The sequence below is a fragment of the Vicugna pacos genome, chromosome 12, assembly GCF_048564905.1.
Source record: "Vicugna pacos chromosome 12, VicPac4, whole genome shotgun sequence".
In the NCBI taxonomy this organism is placed as follows: Eukaryota; Metazoa; Chordata; class Mammalia; order Artiodactyla; family Camelidae; genus Vicugna; species Vicugna pacos.
In genome coordinates, this window is record NC_132998.1 from 4,126,718 (window position 1) to 4,140,475 (window position 13,758).

The window sequence follows — 13,758 nt, forward strand, 5'->3', positions numbered from 1 at the left end:
AATTTCAGTAAGTCGTTATTACAGTAGGGAGACCAGCATAACCCTATTATGCAGGGCTGCTGCACAAATTCATAGTGTTTCGTGTTTTCGTGTTCATGAGTTGGACCATTGACTATCAGAATTGTATCAACTCTCTGCAAATCGATATATAGGTTCATTACAACTATAATCAACATACCAAATACTTTGTTTTGAGGAACTTGAAAACAAACTAAACAAAACTTTGTGTGGAAATACAAGGGGCCAAAAATATCCAAGGCAACTTAAAGGAAAAGACTAAAGTGATAGGACTTGCTCTCCAAAACCAAGAATAATTAAAGATACAGTAATTAAGAGCAAGTAACATTAGTGAAAAAACAAAGATATGAATGAAACAGAATAGAAGCTCAGAAACAGATCATACAAATATGAGCATTTGATTTCTAACAATGGTAGTTCTGTAAAACTTTGAGGGAAATAGATATCTGTAATTATCGATGCAAAAATTGGTTACCCATAAGTAGAACACAAAATTAAATGAGCTCTTATCCTACTTAATACACATATGCGTGCGCACACACACACACACACTCAATCAATTCCAGGTGAGTTATAGACCTAAATGTGAAAAGCACTGAATAAAAGTTCTAGAATACAATTGGCCCTCCGTATCCGTGGGATCTGCGTTTCCATATGAAGTCGGTTGTATCTTCAGATGAGGAAGCTGCGGAGGACTGAGGGTGCTAAGCCATTTCATATTAGGGACTTGAGCCCTTGTGGATGCTGGTATTCTTGGAGGCTCCTGGAACCAATCCCTTGCCGATACCAAGGGGACAACTCTCAATATATTGGTAAATCCTGATAATCTCTCAGTATAATCCTTAGGAGTTTGATGGTAGGGAATTATTCATTAAGCAAGACACAAAAAGAATTGGGCAAAACAGCTAGATTGATAAATGGACCACATTAAACTTAATAACTCATATCTATCAAAGAATGTTAAAGAGTAAAGGATATAAAAATTTCATGATCTACCCAGAAGAAACAGAAGTAGGAAGTCGGATGGGGGCCATAAATTTTAAATCCTTTCTACTGTGCAACCTACAGTTGGAAAAGGGTATTTGCAACACATGTAATCAATAAAATCTCATATTCAGAATATATAAAAACTCTTAAAATGCAAAAAGAAAATAGCAAAAAATGGAAAAATGTGCAAAAATCTTAAAAAGTACTTCAAAAAATACCCAATCTTATTAGTAATCAGAGAAATAAATGCAACCTGAAGTCACAAATAGACACAACACACTGATGAGCAGAATGACAAAAAGTCCAATAGTGTGATAGCAGCAAGTGTCGGCAAGGCTGAGCCTCAGCAGGGGTTTTCACAATTCGCTGGTGGGAGTGTTAACTGGCAAGGCCACTGTGGAAGACAATTGGCCATAACTAGTAGACCTGGAAAACAGACATCGTAGGACATAGTGTATTTCATGTACATCCAAAACCCCACAGAAATGCTTGCACGTGTTCACTAAGATGTGTGTACTCGGAGGTTCATAGTGCATAGTTCAAAACTACAACCAAACATCCAACAACTGTAAAATAGATAAATTATACACTATTCATATCATTAAATACTAAACAGCAATGAACGTAAGCTGCAGATGCATGCAAAGACATTTATGAATTTTAAAAACATAATGTTAAGGGAAAGAAGTCAACACGGTTAAGAAAAAACACTATATGAGTCCATTTATATAAAATTTAAAAACAGCGAATTTAACCTTTTCTTCCTGATGCATATTTAGGTACTAAAACTCTGAAGTAAAGAAGGGAAGTAAATACTATAAACTTCAGGATAGTTATTAATGCAGGAAGTAGGGAGGGAGGTATGCTCAGGAAGACCTCTGTAGGAAACTTGTGGGGGGACCTGCTGGATTCCATGTCTTGATCTGAACAGGGTTACAGGGTGTTTATCCTCCACCAGTTTGTTAGGCTGAGCATTTATTTATTTATTTTTTAATCTTTGTTACATATTAGTGAAAAGTAAGATGTAATTATATTAAAACAGTTGTGTAAGTGGATACCACATTTTAATGTTTCCAGACAACTCTTTGAAGATAGAGTTGAAAGAGCAGTAAGGAGGAGGCAAAGTGTCCCCATCCGGATAACATGTGAACATATTCATAAATCAGTGAAAGCAAAAAAAATGCAAAATTGTGAACAGTATAAAAGGAGAAAGCCTAAGCAAGCAGGCCACTGTGGGGCCTTCCCGGGACAGAGCCCTCCCCCACATCCTCTGCTGCAACTGATCACCGTCAGCCAATCAGAATTGTGCACCGCTGATCACATGCCCTGGGAAGCCCCCCCCCCCCCTTAACTGGCCTTTAAAAATGCTCGGCTGAAGCCCTTCAGAGAGTCTGGGGCTTTGGGGCATGAGCCGCTTGTTCTCCTTACTCAGCCAGCAGTAAACTTTTCCTCTGACGTTTGGGTGTGTTTTGGCCTCACTGGGCATCAGACACATGAACTTGCATTTGGTTAACAGTTTTAGCAAAGCCAGCCTAGGAGTTTGGACCCGTGGTGTGTCTATGCTGGCCAGCGGCAGCCTCTTCCCTGGGTCCCCAGCAGCTGCCAGAGCTTGCTCACTCCAGGGACCGGGGAGGCACGAGGCTGTTTGGAACCGAGACCCGTCCGGAGCTGTGGTCCACATACGGTGTCGCCTGAGGGAGTGTCACTCCAGCTCGTGTAGGCTGGGGATTTTCTCCACTCACTTCTCTTGTGGGAGGTGAGCTGCTCTGGGCTCATTGTGAGCCACTCTGGGTTCATTCTTTTGAGAGCTGGACCCATGATTTTGGAGGCCTCTGTCTGGGAGTGGAAGTGGAATTTTTAGACTCTGCCTCCTCTGATTGTCTGTGCAACTGTAGCTTATTTGGTGTTTGTGTTTTTGTGTGTATCGTTTCGGGATGAGCCACTGGGGCTGCGCAGGATGGGAATATTCTACCCGCTTTGCCTGGGCTCATTCCTTAAGTGAGCCCCTCTGGGTCCATTCGTGTTGGGGAGCCAGGCCACTCTGGAGACCTCTATCTGGGAGTGGAAGCAGAATTTTGGGGCTGCACTTTAGTCTGACCTTTTGCTTGCGGGACCATATTTGCTGTTAGCATGCGTGTGTGTCAGTACTTGCACTGGCTGGTTCAGACATCTTCGATGAGGAACAGGGCTCATGTGTGACGACACCCAGGTGTCTCTCTTGTGCAGGCAGGGCACTGGCTGAGATTTTCCCTTCTAGCCTTGGTCATTCCGCTTCATCTCCGATGGCCATTGGCTGGGGTTCTCCCCTTTTCAGACTGACAAGGCATTGGCTGGGAATTCCCCTTTCTGGGGCCAGGGAACTGTGACCCTGTGAGGCCTTTTTGAATTGTTGTTTGCTTGATATTTGGTAACATGGGCTGTGAATAATCAAGTATAGGTGATCAGAGCACTCTTCCATCTTACAGTCCCCCTGGGAGACTATATTTTGCAAAACTGGAAGACCTTTTTGCTATGCTCCCATAAATGAAAGAAAATTTTGTATATATATATATAATTTTTTTTAATGTACCACTGTGTGGGTTCAGTATCCCTGAGATCTGGAGAACAATGGCCCTAATGGCTCTGCTGTTACATCAAAGTGGTCCTTTTGCAGTTGCTTCAGCTTTTATCTTGGCTGTGTGTGTGTGAATACACGTGTGTGTATGTGTATATGTGTGTGTGTGTGTGTGTGTGTGTGTGTGTGTGAGAGAGAGTCTGGTACCTGAATCCAAATCCTGTTTTTACTTCCTCATTTTACTGAAAGTGAGGTATGTGAATGTGAATGAATTTATATATAGATATAATTGTTTATTATTGTTATTTCCTTAAACTGAAGTGGATATTTTGGAAATGGAAAAAAAAATCCCTGAAAATAGCCAACATAGTTGGATTGTATAAAAGCAATTAGAGGAGAAATTTGTATTTCTCTTTCTGTGCCTTTGAGATGTAGATGATCTACCTGGGTTCTCAAGGGGGAAAAAATGTTTGTTTTTTGTTTTTTAACTCAAGCAGAAAAATTGTGAGATCTCTAACTCTGTCTTTATGTAAAAATTAAGTTGTAAATGAGCTCTATTTAGTAGACTTAAAAGTGCTTACAAATTAAATACTTCTAAGTATAAAAGAAGCTAGACAGAACAAATTTTGGATTCATGTGATCCGAGAAATACTCAATATTGAATTGATATTTGATATTAAATCTAGCTTAAGCTTGTTTGTGTAATCCATACGGACATCTTTTATTGTAATTAGGTTTATTGGAGGTCAGTAAATTCATGTTGTTTCTGTTGTAGTTTGTCAGCAGAAAGAAAAATTAATTGATTTGGTATGATGAGATTCTTAAGTGAATTAAATAAGAGTTAGGACCTTTTGGGTCAACTCTTTGGAAATAATTATGTTTTAAGAATGTCTGTTTAAAAATTTTCTCTCCAGATAGTTAGTGACTTGAAATTTGTGGTAAATTAAATTAAAAGATGGAAGCTTATTGAATAGTTGAATAGGTAAGTCATTCCCAAACAAAATGAGATACTGAAACATTCACTAGAAATGAAGATTTTTGAGAACTGAGGATTCTAATGTAAATATATAATTGAAATTACTAAAAATAATGAGGGAGGCAATCCAGTCTACAGGAGGAAAGTGGGATGTATGTTTTGAGGTTAAAAAAAGAAAAAGATGAGGAATGGAATTGCATTTTGCTAAAAAAAAAAAAAAGTGGCTTGTTCCTGGAGCTGGTTATTTCTAGATGGGAAAACATAAAAGACAAACTAATATGGATACAGAATGTTGTGGGAAGTTTGTGGAAAGGAAGCCCTAAAAAGGGAGTTCTGTGCATGGTTGGGCTGAGATTAGATTGAATTTAATTAGGTAAATGGATTTTGTTATTAAAAGCAGGCTGGTACGGGACTAAATTTGGTTTCTCTGTTAAGAGAACAAGTTTACTTAGAATGCTTCTGATAACAGATTGTGTGAAACTTTGGTATTTTTGACAGACTTCCTATCAAATCCTAGTTGAAGTTCTTTTGACTTCAGCTAACTTTGGGATGCTCCAGAGGGCCCCTGAGACATCTCAGAGAAAAATATTAAATGAACTAGGATTAGTTATGGTGAGTTACATGGGAAGCATTGTCAGATGAGTGATAAGCCGCCTCAGATTGTATGGTGTGGATGAATCTCGTTGATGTGGACATTCTGGAGATTGTGTGGAGTTTTTGAAATTTAGGTATGTCCTGGTATAATGCCATTAGTCATAATTCTGGTTGTTATCTTGAGATGTTGTATGTCACAGCAACTTGATTAAGCTTCTTTGTCAGAAACACTGTAATTGGGTTTTTTGCTTTGCCTTTTTGGGTCTTTTGTCATTCATAGACGGTTCAGCCAATGCTTTGCAGCACTGTTTCATATTCACAAAGGTTCATAAAAAGGACTTTTTGACAAGTACAGGTTTCTTTTAAATGATACTGCTGAGCTGAATGGGATATTTAAGAAATCTAATGAAAACTGATCTCATAAAACTGTTAGTAAAATGGGTTGATCACATAGGATTGCGTGAACTGATGAATATGGTTATTTTTTGGTTGTCTAAAATATTACTGGTTTTTAATGTGTTTTCTAATTGAACTGTTTACCAAATATTTCTCATCTATCAATATTGCTCCCAATATTTAGGATAGAAAGAGAATTCTGTAATGGGTTGTCACAAGGTGTAACTACTCATGATGTATAACAATGCTTGCTTTAAGTCTGTTGCTGAAGCACACGTACAATTGGGTGTAAGTGAGAAAATGTATGGCCTGTGAAGGGTTTCCTCATTAACATACCTCTGAGCCCGTTCACGATAGCTGATTAGTTCCCCCCAGTGTGGATGACTAGGCAAAGATGAAGGAGGCCCAGCATCGAGGGACGTGCTCTGACCCTGGGACAGGAGCTGCTACCCCAGCATCGAGGGACGACTATTTTGATCATCAGTGCTTTCTGTTGAAAGATTTGCAATCAAAAGGGGGAAATGATGGGAAAATCTGTACTTACTGAGGTATGGGGAAGTCATTCTGGCTTATTTATTATTGGACTTAAACTCTACTGACCAGAGTGGCCTGTTTTACAGCCTTTTGGATATGCATTGTACCTCTGCTTTGGCCGCGAGGAGGGGAATGCGTTTGAAAGTCAAAATGGAGTCGTTGTGGTTCAGACATTCAAGGTAAAATGAATTGGCCGCTGTGGACATGATTTCAGACATGCTCCTGCATTGGGAGCACTCTGGTGTTCCGAGCTGATGCTGGGGCTGCCCCCAGCTATTCTCAAAGTAGTGTCTGCTGGCTGATGGCAGCTGCAACCTTATGACCTCAAGGTCTCTTCTCATTACTATTACATTTTTAGACAATAAAATTGCTTTAGGTCAGATGTCTGCAGAAAAAAGGAGACATATGTAGTGGCCAAGAGCATATAGACACACACACACACACACACACACATCAAAAGTTAAAACCTACTCAGATGAAAGCAGACAACTGGCTGCGTGACTAAAAGTTCCGCACAAAGTGCCAGGTCCAGACTGTTTTTCAGGCTTATTTTCCTGAATTTCTCAGGGAATGAGATGTTAATCTCACAAGACTCGGATCCAGGACTTGGTCCTGGGGAACATTTCCAACTCGATGTCTATTCCCCAAATGGAGAGGAATTGTGCCCCTTTTCAGCAGGAAGTAGCCAGAGTAGTCATTACCCCATCCCCTGAAAGAGGAGGGATGGGTAGGGAGTGAAACAGGATTGGGGATTGAAACTGAGTTCATCTGCCAAGTTTATGATTAATCTCTTGTTCCACATCTGTTCTCCCCAAGATTGAGGCATATCAAAGAAAAAGGGAGAACTGTAACCTAGCAGGACCCTATGGGGCCTTTCTGGGACAGACCCCTCCCCCATATCCTGTGCTTTGCTCCTCTCTGAAATGCCGAGATAATAGGGTCTCATGCATACTTCCTGAGTTGCTCAGATGCTAAAAATCACCACCAAATGGAAGAAACTAACTACTTGATCATGAGCACATAGCCCTCAGAGCTTCTGGTGCCTAAGGACTGATCACCGCCAGCCGATCAGAACTGTGCACAGCTGATCGCATGCCCTGGGACGCCCCGCCCTCAATTGGCCTTTAAAAACGCTCGGCTGAAACCCTTCAGAGAGTTGAGGAGGGCGCTTCTTTGGGCATGAGCCACTCGCTCTCCTTGCTCAGACCAGCAATAAAGATTTCTTGCTCCAAACTCAGACATTTGTGTATTTTTGGCCTGACTGTGTGTCGGGCATGCGAACTCATATTCAGTAATAAGACGGTTGCAGCTTAGATGTAGAGGTGATGAAAGCAGCTTGGATCAGTCAGGCGCCACCTGGATACAGATGGCTTATTCTAAAGGCTTTAACTTGAAAGGGATGGAGCACCTACAGAGGTATGAAGAGGATTTACGGAGCAAGAATGATTGTTGAGGCTACCAGGGACTTGTAACAGTATGAAGTCCTTACAGCCTTTTAGCCTGAGGGGGCAAGGGAGGGAATGAACGGTTTAGCCAAGTCCAAGTGAAGGCTGACGCACAGGAGGAGGGTTACCCCATAGGAGCCAGAACCCATATGTAGCCCCTGCAGGGAAGCAGGATGGAAATAGGGCAAAAGATAGGCCTGGGGAGATACATCACCTACTATCTTCTTCCCACTCTCTAATCTCCCTTCACTGCTTGCCATTGTCCAGCCCCACTGAGAGTCAGTGTGTGAGTGGCTCAAGCATATAGTGTGAAGAGGCTAGTCTTCTGTGACTCAGAGCAGGGCAGAGGAAGGCAGAGGAACCACGTATGGATGGGGAAGAGCAAATGTGGACTAACAGCCCGGGACTGTTATTAGTAGAGAAAACTTGGTTCAGAAAGGACACTTCTTGGGCAAGAGGAATTATAGGAATACATGGGTGATAATTCAGAGACAGTTTCAGTGCAAGAGAAAGAGAGTTCAGGGAGCTCTTAACTGATGGCCTTAATCTCAAAGTCAATGTGGGGGTTGTCTGCTTGTAGGGAAGAAAACCAGGGTAGATCAGGCCATTTGAGAAGCCTGGAGTTTGAAATGACTGTGGTGAGAAATTTAGTGCACAGTCAATTAGGTTTGGGTAAAAAAACTGCTGAGTTGCATGGAAGGCAAGTGAATTTTTCATATGATGACACTTTCTCCATTTCGGTGTCTAAGCAAATGTTAATCAAAACCACTTATACAGAAATTAAAATAAGCTTTATTTAACTGCTTTTAAGACAAAAAAGAGTTTTGAGGGCAGGAACTGTGTCTCACTCGTACGTGTTTCCACACCACCTTTCCTCCCTCACCCACATTACAGACACCCGAACACATGTGCATGCTTGTGTGTGCACTCATGTTCACAATCTAACAGGATACTTGAAATCTTCCTAATCAGGATATGTATTTCTTACCTTAATCAATTGTAAGTAACTTAGTACACAAATAGAGAGTGTTGGTTGGTTAAGTCCTGAGTTTTAGCTGTAGTTCCATTATATAATTTTGTTGAACGTGATTATCTGAGTGTTTGTCTTCCCCTAAGACTCATACATTGGAATACTCACGCCCCATGTGATGGTGTTAGTAGGTGGGGCTTTGGGGAGGTGTGTAAGCCCTGAGAGTAGAGCCATCACGACGGGGGTTAGTGCCTTATGAACGTGACTCCAGAGAGATCCTGAGGTCCTGCCACCGTGCGCGACACAGCGAGAAGGCACCAGCTAAGACGCAGAAAGAGGGCCCTCACCAGAAGGGGACCGTGCTGCTGTCTTAGACTGGAGACCTCTCAGCCTCCAGGACTGTGAGCAGTAAATTTCTGCTGCTTATAACCTACCCAGTATGTGGTATTTTGTCACAGCAGCATGAGCCAGACTAAGACAGTAAGTCAGGCACACATCTTCCTTAAGCTTGAATTCAGTAAGCGTGACTTTTATGGAGGTATATCAGGTAAGGCTCTCTGAAAGGTGGTTTCTGCAGTTGATTATTTTTTATGAAAGTCAGAGTGTATATGCCAAAATATGCCCAAGAGTTTAGGAATATTTGATGTGCATATGTATTTTTCCTGATTTCTGTTCATCTTTTTTTTGGTGATTTTAAAAGTAAAGATGGTGATATGAAATCAAAGCAAGAAAATAATTGTCCACTAATCATATGGTATAATCAGAATTTTCTAACCTGGTCTTGGGAAGTATTTAGATTTTCTTTTAAAGCCAAGTTATTTAGAAAAGATAATTGTGATCATGGCTTCATAAATAATGGGTGATTATTCCCCAAACCGTCAACCAGTGCATACCTGAAGAGTGCTTAGTCTAGCCTCTATTAGGTAGCAATGAAAACATCAAGCCAAATGAAGTCAACGGTTTCAGTCAGAAGGAAAAAGTGAGCAACAGTTTTTCAAGGTTCAGACGTACTGACACCAGAAATATGGCAGCATTCGAAATGAGTATTAGTGACCCATTATTCAATCTGTATCTAAGAAACTTATCTTTCTTTTCCTAAGGTGGCTTTCTTTTATTTTTTATTGAAATATAGTTGATTTATAATGTGTTAATTTCTGTTGTACAGCATAGTGATTCAGTTAAGCACATGCATGTATTCGTTTCCATTTTCTTTTTCAATATAGGTTGTTACAAGCTACTGAATATAATTCCCTGTGGTATACAGTAGGACTTTGTTTATCTATTCTGTTCATAGTACTTTGTATCTGTTAATCCTAAACTCCCAATTTATCCTTCCTGCCCCTTTTCCGTTTGGCAACCATAAGTTTGTTTTCTATGTCTGTGAGTTTCTGGTTTGTAAATAAGTTCATTTTTGTCATTTTTTAGATTCCACGTAGAAGTGATATCATGATATTTGCCTTTCTATGGCTTACTTCACTTAGTATGATAATCTCTAGGCCCATCCATGTTGCTGCAAATGGTATTATTTCACTTTTTATGGCTGAGTAGTATTCTGTTGCAACATTGAACATCGCTTCACGTGCTTATTGGCCATCTGTATGTCTTCATTGGGGAAATATTTATTTAGGTCTTCTGCCCATTTTTTGATTGGGTTGTTTGGTTTTGTTTGTTTGTTTGTTTTAAGTTGTATAAGCTGTTTGTATATTCTGGAAATTAAGCCCTTGTCAATTACATTGTTTGCAAATATTTTCTCCCATTCTGCAGATTGTCTTTTCATTTTGTTTATAGTTTCCTTTGCTATGCAAAAGCTTTTAAGTTTAATTAGGTGCCATTTGTTTATCTTTGCTTTTACTTCTGTTGCCTTTGTAGACTGACCTATTAACCTAAGAAATACCTTTCAAGATAGTCAGAAGGGTGGCGCAGTTCTGAGAACTATAAACTCATGAGAAATTGGGATAACACTTTAAGATGAGAGATGTGATTAGAAGCTGTATTTTTACAGAGCAGATTCTCTATCCAGAGTTCAAGCATTTATTATTTTTGAACCTTTACTGAGGAACAGCTGTGTGCAAGGCATGCTGTCAGGCACAAAGGGGAGTGCCAGCAGGAAGGACAAACGTGGGGGTTTAGGAGGCTGGAAGGACAAACGTGGGGGTTTAGGAACACTCATCCAGAAATGATTCATTGTTTTTGGTAATGACAAGTGCGGAATCCCAATAGTTCCCTTTGAATCATCCAATTTGTAACACCTGCCAATCAGAGTCGATCATAATCAGTTATTAGGCTTTTTCTGTCAATGTCCCCAGGGTAGTAAAAACCAGAGTTGGATGTCCTTGAGATGCTAATTGAGAAGTTTATGTTTATTATTATTATCAGAAATATTGTCAACAACTACAAACCCTACCAGACTAGAGTTCAAATTCTTCACAGTGCAGCTTCGACTAATTAGCTGATGTGTAAGTAAGATTCAAACCCATAGCATCATCAGGCTAGTTTCACCAGGCTTGAGTGTTTTATCAGTATTTCTCTGAGTGGTTCTTAGTCTTCACATATACAGCTCATCACATAGAACTATGGCAAGCTCAAAATTGTGTCCATTGGTCAATGTTAAGAGCTCATAACCTTCTGCACATACATTTTTCCTTGTTAGTTTCACTTTTTGTAATTGTAGTGAAATACACATGACTCTATCATTTTAACCACTCTAAAATACGCACCTCAGTAGCATTAAATACATTCCAAATGCTGTGTAACAACCACCATTATCTAGTTCCCGAACTTTTTCATTATCACAAATGGAAACTCCATGCCCATTATCTGTCACTCCTTACTCCCCTCTCCTCCCAGCCCCTGTCAACTGCTCATCTGCTTTCTGTCTTTAGTCCTATAAAGATCGTGTAGTATGTGACATGGTTTCTTTCACTTAGCAAGTTTTCAAGGTTCATTTATGTCATAGCAGATATTAACACCTCAGTTCTTTTTATGCCTGAATAATATTCCATTGTATGTTCCACATTTTGGTACTCATTCATTAGTTGGACATTTGGATTGTTTCCATTCTTTTGATTGTTGTAAATCATACTGCTATGAACACTCGTATACAAGTTTTTATTTGAATACCTTTTTTCAGTTATTTTGGGAAAATCCTTAAGACTAGAATTTTTTTATTGAAGTATAGTTGATTTTGGTGTACAGCATAGTGATTTAGTTTTATATATATATATATACACATACACACACATATATATATATAAATATTCTTTTTCAGTATAGGTTATTACAGGATATTGAATATAGCTCCCTGCACTATACAGTAGAATCTTGTTGTTTATATATAGTAGTTTCTATCTGCTAATCCCAAACTCCTAATATGTCTCTACCCACCCTTCTCCATTTGGTAACCATAAGTTTGTTTTCTATGTCTGTGAGTCTCTTTCTGTTTTGTAAATAAGTTCATTTGTATCATTTTTTTTGATTCCACATATGAGTGATATATGGTATTTGTCTTTGTCTGACTTACACTTCACTTAGTATGATAATCTCAAGGTCCATCCATGTTGCTGCAAATGGCATTCTTTCCATCTTCTTTATGGCTTAGTAGTATTCCATTGCACACATATACCACATCTTCTTTATCCACTCACCTACCTATGGACATTTAGATTGCTTCCATGTCTTGGCTATTGTAAATAGTGCCATGAACATTAGGGTACATGTATCTTTTCCAATTAGAGTTTCCTCTGGATATATGCCCAGTAGTGGGATTGCTGGATCATATGGTAAGTCTATTTTTAGTTTTTTAAGGAACTTCTACACTGTTTTCCATAGTGGCTGCACCAGTTTACATTCCCAGCAACAGTGTAGTAAGGTTCCATTTTCTCCATACCCTCTCCAGAATTTATTGTTTGTGGACTTTTTAATGATGGCATTCTGACTAGTGTGAAGTGATACCTCACTGTAGTTTTGATTTGCGTTTTTCTAATAATTAGCGATATTGAACATTAATTCTTGTGCCTATTGGTCATCTGTCTGTCTTCACTGGAGGAATGACTCTTTAGGTCTTCTGCCTGTTTTAGCAACTGGGTCGTCTTTTTTGTTATCATTGTTATTGAGTTGTATGAGCTGTTTGTATATTCTGAAAATGAAGCCCTTGTCAGTTGCACTGTTTGCAAATATTTTCTCCCAGTCCATAGGTTATAATTTGGTTGATAGTTTCCTTTGCTATGCAAAAGCTAATAAGTTTGATTAGGTCCTATTTGTTCATTTTGCCTTTATTTCTGTTGCTTTGGGAGACTGACCTAGGAAAACATTGCAACAATTTATGTCAGAGAATGTTGTGCCCATGTCTCTTCTAGAAGACTTATAGTGTCCTGTCTTACGTTTAAGTCTTTAAGCCATTTTGAGTTTATTTTTGTGTATGGTGTAAGGGAATGTTGTAACTTCATTGATTTACATGCAGCTTTCCAGCTTTCTCAACACCACTTGCTAAAGGGACTGTCTTTTCTCTGTTGTATATTCTTGCCTCCTTTGTTAAGATTAATTGACCGTAGGTGTGTGGGTTTATTTCTGGGCTCTCTGTTCTGTTCCATTGATCCATATGTCTGTTTTTGCACCAATACCATGGATGACTGTAGCTCTGTAGTATTGTCTGAAGTCTGGGAGAGTTATTCCTCCAGCTTTGTTCTTTTTCATATGTATAGCTTTGGCAATTCTGGGTCTTTTTTGATCCCATATAAATTTTAGGATTATTTGTTCCAGTTCTGTGAAAAATGTCCTGGGCAATTTGATAGCAATCACATTAAATCTGTGGTTTGCTTTGGCAATTTTGACAATATTAATTCTTCCAATCCAAGAGCATGGGGTTTCTTATTATTTCTTTAAATCATCTTTAACTTCTTTTATAATATTTTATAGTTCGCAGCATATAAATCTTTCACCTCCTTGGTCAGGTTTATTTCTAGGTATTTTATTCTTTTGATGCAATTTTAAAAGTGATTATTTTTACTTTCCCTCTCTGATATTTCATTGCTAGTGTAAGCAAATGTAACAGTTTTCCATAAGTTAATCTTGAATCCTGCTAGCTTGCTGAATTTATTTTTCAGTTCTAGTAGTTTCTGTGTGGAGTCTCTAGGGTTTTCTATATATAATGTCATCTGCATATAATGACAGTTTTACACCTTCCTTTCCAATCTGGATCCTTATTTCTTTTGCTTGTCTGATGTTCGTAGGACTTCCAATACTGTGCTGAATAGATGTGGTGAGAGCAGGCATCCTTGTCTTGTTC